This window comes from Manis pentadactyla, chromosome 6 (genome assembly GCF_030020395.1).
Source record: "Manis pentadactyla isolate mManPen7 chromosome 6, mManPen7.hap1, whole genome shotgun sequence".
NCBI lineage: Eukaryota > Metazoa > Chordata > Mammalia > Pholidota > Manidae > Manis > Manis pentadactyla.
Window position 1 is genome coordinate 81,479,184 of NC_080024.1, and position 16,559 is coordinate 81,495,742.

Genomic DNA, 16,559 nt, shown 5'->3' on the forward strand with positions numbered 1-16,559 from the left:
TCCACCTCACCCGAATCACACCTGCTCCTCTCAGCATACACATTATGTCTCTAGGACAGAGGCACCACTGTGACATCGTGGAGTCTCCAGGCAACAGTGCTGCGCTTACAAACTCCACACACGGGCGGGGGGAGTGCCCAGCCGGGCGGAGCTGCATCATCTTAGCAAACATTAGAGTTACTTACCTAGAAACATATATATATATATACATATATGTATAATGATATCACTCATCATTACAGTATCAGAACAAACAAAAAACTGAAGAAGGAAACAGCAGCAGTCTCAGAAAACCCAAGAATGGACTAAAAGTTAACAGAGGGAAAGAGACTGAGGTGTATGGGTGGGAATGGAGGGATTAGGGAGGGGCGAAGTAAGGACACATTAGAAGAAGAATATATAATGTGGGAGGGGTGTCACAGACAGGGCGGAAAAACACAGAAAAGACAAGTAGGGATTCTACACTATCTTACTATGCTCATGGACAGTGACTGCAATGGGGTATCTGGGGGCACGTGCGTGATGGGGGGAGTCTAGTAAACATAATGGAACTCATCTAATTGTGCATTAATGACAGAAACATCCATGGATAGATAGGTAGACAGATAATAAATGAATGAATGAATGAATGAATGAATGAATGAATGGATGCATGGATGGATGAATACATACATACACACATACATACATACAAACATACATACATAAGGAATGCAGCAACCCAGTTCTAGAAAGACATCTGCACCCCTAAATTTATGGCAGCACTATTCACAATAACCAGTCTACAATTACATAAGGAACATTAAGGTTACTAGACTGCCCAGATCATCAAGTCGCCCCCCAGACCCCATTACACTCACTGTTCACCAGCATAGTACGATCCTACAGAATCACTGCTTCAATTCTCTGAACTATACTGCCTTCCCTATAGAATTCCCCCCCACATTATGTGAGCTAATCGTAATGCCCCCTTACCAGCCTGCAACCGTCCTTCACAACCAGCCTTCTCAGTCCCTTAACCATTCCTACGTTGGTGATGGGGGGAGTGTAATAAACATGATGTGATCCACATAATTGTAGATTCATGATAAAAAAATAAATGAATAAACAGATGAATGAATGAATGAATGAGACATTGCCGCCCCCAGTTTAAAAGCGACACGTGCATCCCTATGATTACCACAGCACTATTCTCAATAGCCAAGCTCAGTGTCCATCAGTAGATGAACAATGGAATATTATTCAGTCATAGGAAAACAAATCACACCATTTGCAGAAACACGGATGGTGTGAGAGGGCATCATACTCAGTGTAATAAGGCAGGCAGGTGGAGAAACACAAGGATCAAATGATATCACTCGCCTGTGCAGGAGGGGAACCAAGAGACATCCGAAGAAGAAAAACGGCACCACAAGAGTGGACTCACAGTTACCAAACGGAAAGGGATGGACGTGGACAGGTGGGAACGGAGGAAAATGTCAGGCGGAGCGGGGGCGAATGTGCACATTACCTTTGGCATGCATAAAGCAGAAGGGGGGCACGGGGAGGGACGTACGACACAGAGAAGACAACAAGGGATTCTACAGCATCTTAATATGCTCATGGACAGTGACTGCAATGAGGTATGTGGGGGCATCTCATTGTGGGGGGCAGTTTACTAAACTACATGAGACTCACGTAGATGAAGACTAATGATAAATAAATAAATAAATAACAGATATACAAGTGAGTAATGAATTAACTAAATATATTCATATATCCGGACATACAGAAATAAACACTAGAATACAGCAGCCCAGTTTAAAAAAGACCTGTGCACCCGTATAATTATCACAGCACTGTCCACAACAACAGACAAGGTAAGTGTCTATCTGAGGATGAAAAGTGGAATATTATTCTGCCATATGCAGAAACCAATCCTACCATGTGCAACAACATGGAGGGAGGTAGAGGGTATCATGCTCAGCGAAATAAGCCACGCAGAGAAAGACAAGTGTCAACTGATTTCACTCACCTGTGGAGTAGCAGAAAAAAGAAAAGGAGTGATAGAAAAGGACAGTAGCAGCCGCACCGAACCCAAGAATGGACTCACACTTACCAAAGGGAATGGGACTGAGGAGGATGGCTTAGGAGGGAAGGGAGAGAGGGAAAATGGGGCATTATGAGTGGCACACAGGGTGTGGCCCGGCGGCAAGCTTAGGTAGGTCCGTATAACATAGCGATGATCAGCAGCACTTCTACAGCATATTCCTGGGCTGTGGGACAGCGACTCTTACGGGCTACGTGCTGGGGACTTGACAGTGGGGGTAGTCTTAGGAACCATAATGTTGTTCATGTAACTTTGAAGTAGTGACAACAAAATGAAAAGGAACACACAGTACCTTGGCTCTGGATTCCATTTAGCCTGATGCTGTCAAGTTGGTCAGTGTCCACCTCACCCGAATCACACCTGCTCCTCTCAGCATACACATTATGTCTCTAGGACAGAGGCACCACTGTGACATCGTGGAGTCTCCAGGCAACAGTGCTGCGCTTACAAACTCCACACACGGGCGGGGGGAGTGCCCAGCCGGGCGGAGCTGCATCATCTTAGCAAACATTAGAGTTACTTACCTAGAAACATATATATATATATACATATATGTATAATGATATCACTCATCATTACAGTATCAGAACAAACAAAAAACTGAAGAAGGAAACAGCAGCAGTCTCAGAAAACCCAAGAATGGACTAAAAGTTAACAGAGGGAAAGAGACTGAGGTGTATGGGTGGGAATGGAGGGATTAGGGAGGGGCGAAGTAAGGACACATTAGAAGAAGAATATATAATGTGGGAGGGGTGTCACAGACAGGGCGGAAAAACACAGAAAAGACAAGTAGGGATTCTACAGTATCTTACTATGCTCATGGACAGTGACTGCAATGGGGTATCTGGGGGCACGTGCGTGATGGGGGGAGTCTAGTAAACATAATGGAACTCATCTAATTGTGCATTAATGACAGAAACATCCATGGATAGATAGGTAGACAGATAATAAATGAATGAATGAATGAATGAATGAATGAATGGATGCATGGATGGATGAATACATACATACACACATACATACATACAAACATACATACATAAGGAATGCAGCAACCCAGTTCTAGAAAGACATCTGCACCCCTAAATTTATGGCAGCACTATTCACAATAACCAGTCTACAATTACATAAGGAACATTAAGGTTACTAGACTGCCCAGATCATCAAGTCGCCCCCCAGACCCCATTACACTCACTGTTCACCAGCATAGTAAGATCCTACAGAATCACTGCTTGAATTCTCTGAACTATACTGCCTTCCCTATAGAATTCCCCCCCACATTATGTGAGCTAATCGTAATGCCCCCTTACCAGCCTGCAACCGTCCTTCACAACCAGCCTTCTCAGTCCCTTAACCATTCCTACGTTGGTGATGGGGGGAGTGTAATAAACATGATGTGATCCACATAATTGTAGATTCATGATAAAAAAATAAATGAATAAACAGATGAATGAATGAATGAGACATTGCCGCCCCCAGTTTAAAAGCGACACGTGCATCCCTATGATTACCACAGCACTATTCTCAATAGCCAAGCTCAGTGTCCATCAGTAGATGAACAATGGAATATTATTCAGTCATAGGAAAACAAATCACACCATTTGCAGAAACACGGATGGTGTGAGAGGGCATCATACTCAGTGTAATAAGGCAGGCAGGTGGAGAAACACAAGGATCAAATGATATCACTCGCCTGTGCAGGAGGGGAACCAAGAGACATCCGAAGAAGAAAAACGGCACCACAAGAGTGGACTCACAGTTACCAAAGGGAAAGGGATGGACGTGGACAGGTGGGAACGGAGGAAAATGTCAGGCGGAGCGGGGGCGAATGTGCACATTACCTTTGGCATGCATAAAGCAGAAGGGGGGCACGGGGAGGGACGTACGACACAGAGAAGACAACAAGGGATTCTACAGCATCTTAATATGCTCATGGACAGTGACTGCAATGAGGTATGTGGGGGCATCTCATTGTGGGGGGCAGTTTACTAAACTACATGAGACTCACGTAGATGAAGACTAATGATAAATAAATAAATAAATAACAGATATACAAGTGAGTAATGAATTAACTAAATATATTCATATATCCGGACATACAGAAATAAACACTAGAATACAGCAGCCCAGTTTAAAAAAGACCTGTGCACCCGTATAATTATCACAGCACTGTCCACAACAACAGACAAGGTAAGTGTCTATCTGAGGATGAAAAGTGGAATATTATTCTGCCATATGCAGAAACCAATCCTACCATGTGCAACAACATGGAGGGAGGTAGAGGGTATCATGCTCAGCGAAATAAGCCACGCAGAGAAAGACAAGTGTCAACTGATTTCACTCACCTGTGGAGTAGCAGAAAAAAGAAAAGGGGTGATAGAAAAGGACAGTAGCAGCCGCACCGAACCCAAGAATGGACTCACACTTACCAAAGGGAATGGGACTGAGGAGGATGGCTTAGGAGGGAAGGGAGAGAGGGAAAATGGGGCATTATGAGTGGCACACAGGGTGTGGCCCGGCGGCAAGCTTAGGTAGGTCCGTATAACATAGCGATGATCAGCAGCACTTCTACAGCATATTCCTGGGCTGTGGGACAGCGACTCTTACGGGCTACGTGCTGGGGACTTGACAGTGGGGGTAGTCTTAGGAACCATAATGTTGTTCATGTAACTTTGAAGTAGTGACAACAAAATGAAAAGGAACACACAGTACCTTGGCTCTGGATTCCATTTAGCCTGATGCTGTCAAGTTGGTCAGTGTCCACCTCACCCGAATCACACCTGCTCCTCTCAGCATACACATTATGTCTCTAGGACAGAGGCACCACTGTGACATCGTGGAGTCTCCAGGCAACAGTGCTGCGCTTACAAACTCCACACACGGGCGGGGGGAGTGCCCAGCCGGGCGGAGCTGCATCATCTTAGCAAACATTAGAGTTACTTACCTAGAAACATATATATATATATACATATATGTATAATGATATCACTCATCATTACAGTATCAGAACAAACAAAAAACTGAAGAAGGAAACAGCAGCAGTCTCAGAAAACCCAAGAATGGACTAAAAGTTAACAGAGGGAAAGAGACTGAGGTGTATGGGTGGGAATGGAGGGATTAGGGAGGGGCGAAGTAAGGACACATTAGAAGAAGAATATATAATGTGGGAGGGGTGTCACAGACAGGGCGGAAAAACACAGAAAAGACAAGTAGGGATTCTACACTATCTTACTATGCTCATGGACAGTGACTGCAATGGGGTATCTGGGGGCACGTGCGTGATGGGGGGAGTCTAGTAAACATAATGGAACTCATCTAATTGTGCATTAATGACAGAAACATCCATGGATAGATAGGTAGACAGATAATAAATGAATGAATGAATGAATGAATGAATGAATGAATGGATGCATGGATGGATGAATACATACATACACACATACATACATACAAACATACATACATAAGGAATGCAGCAACCCAGTTCTAGAAAGACATCTGCACCCCTAAATTTATGGCAGCACTATTCACAATAACCAGTCTACAATTACATAAGGAACATTAAGGTTACTAGACTGCCCAGATCATCAAGTCGCCCCCCAGACCCCATTACACTCACTGTTCACCAGCATAGTACGATCCTACAGAATCACTGCTTCAATTCTCTGAACTATACTGCCTTCCCTATAGAATTCCCCCCCACATTATGTGAGCTAATCGTAATGCCCCCTTACCAGCCTGCAACCGTCCTTCACAACCAGCCTTCTCAGTCCCTTAACCATTCCTACGTTGGTGATGGGGGGAGTGTAATAAACATGATGTGATCCACATAATTGTAGATTCATGATAAAAAAATAAATGAATAAACAGATGAATGAATGAATGAATGAGACATTGCCGCCCCCAGTTTAAAAGCGACACGTGCATCCCTATGATTACCACAGCACTATTCTCAATAGCCAAGCTCAGTGTCCATCAGTAGATGAACAATGGAATATTATTCAGTCATAGGAAAACAAATCACACCATTTGCAGAAACACGGATGGTGTGAGAGGGCATCATACTCAGTGTAATAAGGCAGGCAGGTGGAGAAACACAAGGATCAAATGATATCACTCGCCTGTGCAGGAGGGGAACCAAGAGACATCCGAAGAAGAAAAACGGCACCACAAGAGTGGACTCACAGTTACCAAACGGAAAGGGATGGACGTGGACAGGTGGGAACGGAGGAAAATGTCAGGCGGAGCGGGGGCGAATGTGCACATTACCTTTGGCATGCATAAAGCAGAAGGGGGGCACGGGGAGGGACGTACGACACAGAGAAGACAACAAGGGATTCTACAGCATCTTAATATGCTCATGGACAGTGACTGCAATGAGGTATGTGGGGGCATCTCATTGTGGGGGGCAGTTTACTAAACTACATGAGACTCACGTAGATGAAGACTAATGATAAATAAATAAATAAATAACAGATATACAAGTGAGTAATGAATTAACTAAATATATTCATATATCCGGACATACAGAAATAAACACTAGAATACAGCAGCCCAGTTTAAAAAAGACCTGTGCACCCGTATAATTATCACAGCACTGTCCACAACAACAGACAAGGTAAGTGTCTATCTGAGGATGAAAAGTGGAATATTATTCTGCCATATGCAGAAACCAATCCTACCATGTGCAACAACATGGAGGGAGGTAGAGGGTATCATGCTCAGCGAAATAAGCCACGCAGAGAAAGACAAGTGTCAACTGATTTCACTCACCTGTGGAGTAGCAGAAAAAAGAAAAGGAGTGATAGAAAAGGACAGTAGCAGCCGCACCGAACCCAAGAATGGACTCACACTTACCAAAGGGAATGGGACTGAGGAGGATGGCTTAGGAGGGAAGGGAGAGAGGGAAAATGGGGCATTATGAGTGGCACACAGGCTGTGGCCCGGCGGCAAGCTTAGGTAGGTCCGTATAACATAGCGATGATCAGCAGCACTTCTACAGCATATTCCTGGGCTGTGGGACAGCGACTCTTACGGGCTACGTGCTGGGGACTTGACAGTGGGGGTAGTCTTAGGAACCATAATGTTGTTCATGTAACTTTGAAGTAGTGACAACAAAATGAAAAGGAACACACAGTACCTTGGCTCTGGATTCCATTTAGCCTGATGCTGTCAAGTTGGTCAGTGTCCACCTCACCCGAATCACACCTGCTCCTCTCAGCATACACATTATGTCTCTAGGACAGAGGCACCACTGTGACATCGTGGAGTCTCCAGGCAACAGTGCTGCGCTTACAAACTCCACACACGGGCGGGGGGAGTGCCCAGCCGGGCGGAGCTGCATCATCTTAGCAAACATTAGAGTTACTTACCTAGAAACATATATATATATATACATATATGTATAATGATATCACTCATCATTACAGTATCAGAACAAACAAAAAACTGAAGAAGGAAACAGCAGCAGTCTCAGAAAACCCAAGAATGGACTAAAAGTTAACAGAGGGAAAGAGACTGAGGTGTATGGGTGGGAATGGAGGGATTAGGGAGGGGCGAAGTAAGGACACATTAGAAGAAGAATATATAATGTGGGAGGGGTGTCACAGACAGGGCGGAAAAACACAGAAAAGACAAGTAGGGATTCTACACTATCTTACTATGCTCATGGACAGTGACTGCAATGGGGTATCTGGGGGCACGTGCGTGATGGGGGGAGTCTAGTAAACATAATGGAACTCATCTAATTGTGCATTAATGACAGAAACATCCATGGATAGATAGGTAGACAGATAATAAATGAATGAATGAATGAATGAATGAATGAATGGATGCATGGATGGATGAATACATACATACACACATACATACATACAAACATACATACATAAGGAATGCAGCAACCCAGTTCTAGAAAGACATCTGCACCCCTAAATTTATGGCAGCACTATTCACAATAACCAGTCTACAATTACATAAGGAACATTAAGGTTACTAGACTGCCCAGATCATCAAGTCGCCCCCCAGACCCCATTACACTCACTGTTCACCAGCATAGTACGATCCTACAGAATCACTGCTTGAATTCTCTGAACTATACTGCCTTCCCTATAGAATTCCCCCCCACATTATGTGAGCTAATCGTAATGCCCCCTTACCAGCCTGCAACCGTCCTTCACAACCAGCCTTCTCAGTTCCTTAACCATTCCTACGTTGGTGATGGGGGGAGTGTAATAAACATGATGTGATCCACATAATTGTAGATTCATGATAAAAAAATAAATGAATAAACAGATGAATGAATGAATGAATGAGACATTGCCGCCCCCAGTTTAAAAGCGACACGTGCATCCCTATGATTACCACAGCACTATTCTCAATAGCCAAGCTCAGTGTCCATCAGTAGATGAACAATGGAATATTATTCAGTCATAGGAAAACAAATCACACCATTTGCAGAAACACGGATGGTGTGAGAGGGCATCATACTCAGTGTAATAAGGCAGGCAGGTGGAGAAACACAAGGATCAAATGATATCACTCGCCTGTGCAGGAGGGGAACCAAGAGACATCCGAAGAAGAAAAACGGCACCACAAGAGTGGACTCACAGTTACCAAACGGAAAGGGATGGACGTGGACAGGTGGGAACGGAGGAAAATGTCAGGCGGAGCGGGGGCGAATGTGCACATTACCTTTGGCATGCATAAAGCAGAAGGGGGGCACGGGGAGGGACGTACGACACAGAGAAGACAACAAGGGATTCTACAGCATCTTAATATGCTCATGGACAGTGACTGCAATGAGGTATGTGGGGGCATCTCATTGTGGGGGGCAGTTTACTAAACTACATGAGACTCACGTAGATGAAGACTAATGATAAATAAATAAATAAATAACAGATATACAAGTGAGTAATGAATTAACTAAATATATTCATATATCCGGACATACAGAAATAAACACTAGAATACAGCAGCCCAGTTTAAAAAAGACCTGTGCACCCGTATAATTATCACAGCACTGTCCACAACAACAGACAAGGTAAGTGTCTATCTGAGGATGAAAAGTGGAATATTATTCTGCCATATGCAGAAACCAATCCTACCATGTGCAACAACATGGAGGGAGGTAGAGGGTATCATGCTCAGCGAAATAAGCCACGCAGAGAAAGACAAGTGTCAACTGATTTCACTCACCTGTGGAGTACCAGAAAAAAGAAAAGGAGTGATAGAAAAGGACAGTAGCAGCCGCACCGAACCCAAGAATGGACTCACACTTACCAAAGGGAATGGGACTGAGGAGGATGGCTTAGGAGGGAAGGGAGAGAGGGAAAATGGGGCATTATGAGTGGCACACAGGGTGTGGCCCGGCGGCAAGCTTAGGTAGGTCCGTATAACATAGCGATGATCAGCAGCACTTCTACAGCATATTCCTGGGCTGTGGGACAGCGACTCTTACGGGCTACGTGCTGGGGACTTGACAGTGGGGGTAGTCTTAGGAACCATAATGTTGTTCATGTAACTTTGAAGTAGTGACAACAAAATGAAAAGGAACACACAGTACCTTGGCTCTGGATTCCATTTAGCCTGATGCTGTCAAGTTGGTCAGTGTCCACCTCACCCGAATCACACCTGCTCCTCTCAGCATACACATTATGTCTCTAGGACAGAGGCACCACTGTGACATCGTGGAGTCTCCAGGCAACAGTGCTGCGCTTACAAACTCCACACACGGGCGGGGGGAGTGCCCAGCCGGGCGGAGCTGCATCATCTTAGCAAACATTAGAGTTACTTACCTAGAAACATATATATATATATACATATATGTATAATGATATCACTCATCATTACAGTATCAGAACAAACAAAAAACTGAAGAAGGAAACAGCAGCAGTCTCAGAAAACCCAAGAATGGACTAAAAGTTAACAGAGGGAAAGAGACTGAGGTGTATGGGTGGGAATGGAGGGATTAGGGAGGGGCGAAGTAAGGACACATTAGAAGAAGAATATATAATGTGGGAGGGGTGTCACAGACAGGGCGGAAAAACACAGAAAAGACAAGTAGGGATTCTACAGTATCTTACTATGCTCATGGACAGTGACTGCAATGGGGTATCTGGGGGCACGTGCGTGATGGGGGGAGTCTAGTAAACATAATGGAACTCATCTAATTGTGCATTAATGACAGAAACATCCATGGATAGATAGGTAGACAGATAATAAATGAATGAATGAATGAATGAATGAATGAATGGATGCATGGATGGATGAATACATACATACACACATACATACATACAAACATACATACATAAGGAATGCAGCAACCCAGTTCTAGAAAGACATCTGCACCCCTAAATTTATGGCAGCACTATTCACAATAACCAGTCTACAATTACATAAGGAACATTAAGGTTACTAGACTGCCCAGATCATCAAGTCGCCCCCCAGACCCCATTACACTCACTGTTCACCAGCATAGTAAGATCCTACAGAATCACTGCTTGAATTCTCTGAACTATACTGCCTTCCCTATAGAATTCCCCCCCACATTATGTGAGCTAATCGTAATGCCCCCTTACCAGCCTGCAACCGTCCTTCACAACCAGCCTTCTCAGTCCCTTAACCATTCCTACGTTGGTGATGGGGGGAGTGTAATAAACATGATGTGATCCACATAATTGTAGATTCATGATAAAAAAATAAATGAATAAACAGATGAATGAATGAATGAGACATTGCCGCCCCCAGTTTAAAAGCGACACGTGCATCCCTATGATTACCACAGCACTATTCTCAATAGCCAAGCTCAGTGTCCATCAGTAGATGAACAATGGAATATTATTCAGTCATAGGAAAACAAATCACACCATTTGCAGAAACACGGATGGTGTGAGAGGGCATCATACTCAGTGTAATAAGGCAGGCAGGTGGAGAAACACAAGGATCAAATGATATCACTCGCCTGTGCAGGAGGGGAACCAAGAGACATCCGAAGAAGAAAAACGGCACCACAAGAGTGGACTCACAGTTACCAAAGGGAAAGGGATGGACGTGGACAGGTGGGAACGGAGGAAAATGTCAGGCGGAGCGGGGGCGAATGTGCACATTACCTTTGGCATGCATAAAGCAGAAGGGGGGCACGGGGAGGGACGTACGACACAGAGAAGACAACAAGGGATTCTACAGCATCTTAATATGCTCATGGACAGTGACTGCAATGAGGTATGTGGGGGCATCTCATTGTGGGGGGCAGTTTACTAAACTACATGAGACTCACGTAGATGAAGACTAATGATAAATAAATAAATAAATAACAGATATACAAGTGAGTAATGAATTAACTAAATATATTCATATATCCGGACATACAGAAATAAACACTAGAATACAGCAGCCCAGTTTAAAAAAGACCTGTGCACCCGTATAATTATCACAGCACTGTCCACAACAACAGACAAGGTAAGTGTCTATCTGAGGATGAAAAGTGGAATATTATTCTGCCATATGCAGAAACCAATCCTACCATGTGCAACAACATGGAGGGAGGTAGAGGGTATCATGCTCAGCGAAATAAGCCACGCAGAGAAAGACAAGTGTCAACTGATTTCACTCACCTGTGGAGTAGCAGAAAAAAGAAAAGGAGTGATAGAAAAGGACAGTAGCAGCCGCACCGAACCCAAGAATGGACTCACACTTACCAAAGGGAATGGGACTGAGGAGGATGGCTTAGGAGGGAAGGGAGAGAGGGAAAATGGGGCATTATGAGTGGCACACAGGGTGTGGCCCGGCGGCAAGCTTAGGTAGGTCCGTATAACATAGCGATGATCAGCAGCACTTCTACAGCATATTCCTGGGCTGTGGGACAGCGACTCTTACGGGCTACGTGCTGGGGACTTGACAGTGGGGGTAGTCTTAGGAACCATAATGTTGTTCATGTAACTTTGAAGTAGTGACAACAAAATGAAAAGGAACACACAGTACCTTGGCTCTGGATTCCATTTAGCCTGATGCTGTCAAGTTGGTCAGTGTCCACCTCACCCGAATCACACCTGCTCCTCTCAGCATACACATTATGTCTCTAGGACAGAGGCACCACTGTGACATCGTGGAGTCTCCAGGCAACAGTGCTGCGCTTACAAACTCCACACACGGGCGGGGGGAGTGCCCAGCCGGGCGGAGCTGCATCATCTTAGCAAACATTAGAGTTACTTACCTAGAAACATATATATATATATACATATATGTATAATGATATCACTCATCATTACAGTATCAGAACAAACAAAAAACTGAAGAAGGAAACAGCAGCAGTCTCAGAAAACCCAAGAATGGACTAAAAGTTAACAGAGGGAAAGAGACTGAGGTGTATGGGTGGGAATGGAGGGATTAGGGAGGGGCGAAGTAAGGACACATTAGAAGAAGAATATATAATGTGGGAGGGGTGTCACAGACAGGGCGGAAAAACACAGAAAAGACAAGTAGGGATTCTACACTATCTTACTATGCTCATGGACAGTGACTGCAATGGGGTATCTGGGGTCACGTGCGTGATGGGGGGAGTCTAGTAAACATAATGGAACTCATCTAATTGTGCATTAATGACAGAAACATCCATGGATAGATAGGTAGACAGATAATAAATGAATGAATGAATGAATGAATGAATGAATGGATGCATGGATGGATGAATACATACATACACACATACATACATACAAACATACATACATAAGGAATGCAGCAACCCAGTTCTAGAAAGACATCTGCACCCCTAAATTTATGGCAGCACTATTCACAATAACCAGTCTACAATTACATAAGGAACATTAAGGTTACTAGACTGCCCAGATCATCAAGTCGCCCCCCAGACCCCATTACACTCACTGTTCACCAGCATAGTAAGATCCTACAGAATCACTGCTTGAATTCTCTGAACTATACTGCCTTCCCTATAGAATTCCCCCCCACATTATGTGAGCTAATCGTAATGCCCCCTTACCAGCCTGCAACCGTCCTTCACAACCAGCCTTCTCAGTCCCTTAACCATTCCTACGTTGGTGATGGGGGGAGTGTAATAAACATGATGTGATCCACATAATTGTAGATTCATGATAAAAAAATAAATGAATAAACAGATGAATGAATGAATGAGACATTGCCGCCCCCAGTTTAAAAGCGACACGTGCATCCCTATGATTACCACAGCACTATTCTCAATAGCCAAGCTCAGTGTCCATCAGTAGATGAACAATGGAATATTATTCAGTCATAGGAAAACAAATCACACCATTTGCAGAAACACGGATGGTGTGAGAGGGCATCATACTCAGTGTAATAAGGCAGGCAGGTGGAGAAACACAAGGATCAAATGATATCACTCGCCCGTGCAGGAGGGGAACCAAGAGACATCCGAAGAAGAAAAACGGCACCACAAGAGTGGAATCACAGTTACCAAACGGAAAGGGATGGACGTGGACAGGTGGGAACGGAGGAAAATGTCAGGCGGAGCGGGGGCGAATGTGCACATTACCTTTGGCATGCATAAAGCAGAAGGGGGGCACGGGGAGGGACGTACGACACAGAGAAGACAACAAGGGATTCTACAGCATCTTAATATGCTCATGGACAGTGACTGCAATGAGGTATGTGGGGGCATCTCATTGTGGGGGGCAGTTTACTAAACTACATGAGACTCACGTAGATGAAGACTAATGATAAATAAATAAATAAATAACAGATATACAAGTGAGTAATGAACTAACTAAATATATTCATACATCCGGACATACAGAAATAAACACTAGAATACAGCAGCCCAGTTTAAAAAAGACCTGTGCACCCGTATAATTATCACAGCACTGTCCACAACAACAGACAAGGTAAGTGTCTATCTGAGGATGAAAAGTGGAATATTATTCTGCCATATGCAGAAACCAATCCTACCATGTGCAACAACATGGAGGGAGGTAGAGGGTATCATGCTCAGCGAAATAAGCCACGCAGAGAAAGACAAGTGTCAACTGATTTCACTCACCTGTGGAGTACCAGAAAAAAGAAAAGGAGTGATAGAAAAGGACAGTAGCAGCCGCACCGAACCCAAGAATGGACTCACACTTACCAAAGGGAATGGGACTGAGGAGGATGGCTTAGGAGGGAAGGGAGAGAGGGAAAATGGGGCATTATGAGTGGCACACAGGCTGTGGCCCGGCGGCAAGCTTAGGGAGGTCCGTATAACATAGCGATGATCAGCAGCACTTCTACAGCATATTCCTGGGCTGTGGGACAGCGACTCTTACGGGCTACGTGCTGGGGACTTGACAGTGGGGGTAGTCTTAGGAACCATAATGTTGTTCATGTAACTTTGAAGTAGTGACAACAAAATGAAAAGGAACACACAGTACCTTGGCTCTGGATTCCATTTAGCCTGATGCTGTCAAGTTGGTCAGTGTCCACCTCACCCGAATCACACCTGCTCCTCTCAGCATACACATTATGTCTCTAGGACAGAGGCACCACTGTGACATCGTGGAGTCTCCAGGCAACAGTGCTGCCCTTACAAACTCCACCCAAGGGGGGGGGGTGTGCCCAGCCGGGCGGAGCTGCATCATCTTAGCAAACATTAGAGTTACTTACCTACAAACATATATATATATATATATATGTATATGTATAATGATATCACTCATCATTACAGTATCAGAACAAACAAAAAACTGAAGAAGGAAGCAGCAGCAGTCTCAGAAAACCCAAGAATGGACTAAAAGTTAACAGAGGGAAAGAGACTGAGGTTGTATGGGTGGGAATGGAGGGATTAGGGAGGGGCGAAGTAAGGACACATTAGAAGAAGAATATATAATGTGGGAGGGGTGTCACAGACAGGGCGGAAAAACACAGAAAAGACAAGTAGGGATTCTACAGTATCTTACTATGCTCATGGACAGTGACTGCAATGGGGTATCTGGGGGCACGTGCGTGATGGGGGGAGTCTAGTAAACATAATGGAACTCATCTAATTGTGCATTAATGACAGAAACATCCATGGATAGATAGGTAGACAGATAATAAATGAATGAATGAATGAATGAATGAATGAATGAATGAATGGATGCATGGATGGATGAATACATACATACACACATACATACATACAAACATACATACATAAGGAATGCAGCAACCCAGTTCTAGAAAGACATCTGCACCCCTAAATTTATGGCAGCACTATTCACAATAACCAGTCTACAATTACATAAGGAACATTAAGGTTACTAGACTGCCCAGATCATCAAGTCGCCCCCCAGACCCCATTACACTCACTGTTCACCAGCATAGTAAGATCCTACAGAATCACTGCTTGAATTCTCTGAACTATACTGCCTTCCCTATAGAATTCCCCCCCACATTATGTGAGCTAATCGTAATGCCCCCTTACCAGCCTGCAACCATCCTTCACAACCAGCCTTCTCAGTCCCTTAACCATTCCTACGTTGGTGATGGGGGGAGTGTAATAAACATGATGTGATCCACATAATTGTAGATTCATGATAAAAAAATAAATGAATAAACAGATGAATGAATGAATGAATGAGACATTGCCGCCCCCAGTTTAAAAGCGACACGTGCATCCCTATGATTACCACAGCACTATTCTCAATAGCCAAGCTCAGTGTCCATCAGTAGATGAACAATGGAATATTATTCAGTCATAGGAAAACAAATCACACCATTTGCAGAAACACGGATGGTGTGAGAGGGCATCATACTCAGTGTAATAAGGCAGGCAGGTGGAGAAACACAAGGATCAAATGATATCACTCGCCTGTGCAGGAGGGGAACCAAGAGACATCCGAAGAAGAAAAACGGCACCACAAGAGTGGACTCACAGTTACCAAAGGGAAAGGGATGGACGTGGACAGGTGGGAACGGAGGAAAATGTCAGGCGGAGCGGGGGCGAATGTGCACATTACCTTTGGCATGCATAAAGCAGAAGGGGGGCACGGGGAGGGACGTACGACACAGAGAAGACAACAAGGGATTCTACAGCATCTTAATATGCTCATGGACAGTGACTGCAATGAGGTATGTGGGGGCATCTCATTGTGGGCAGTTTACTAAACTACATGAGACTCACGTCGATGAAGACTAATGATAAATAAATAAATAAATAACAGATATACAAGTGAGTAATGAACTAACTAAATATATTCATACATCCGGACATACAGAAATAAACACTAAAATACAGCAGCCCAGTTTAAAAAAGACCTGTGCACCCGTATAATTATCACAGCACTGTCCACAACAACAGACAAGGTAAGTGTCTATCTGAGGATGAAAAGTGGAATATGATTCTGCCATATGCAGAAACCAATCCTACCATGTGCAACAACATGGAGGGAGGTAGAGGGTATCATGCTCAGCGAAATAAGCCACGCAGAGAAAGACAAGTGTCAACTGATTTCACTCA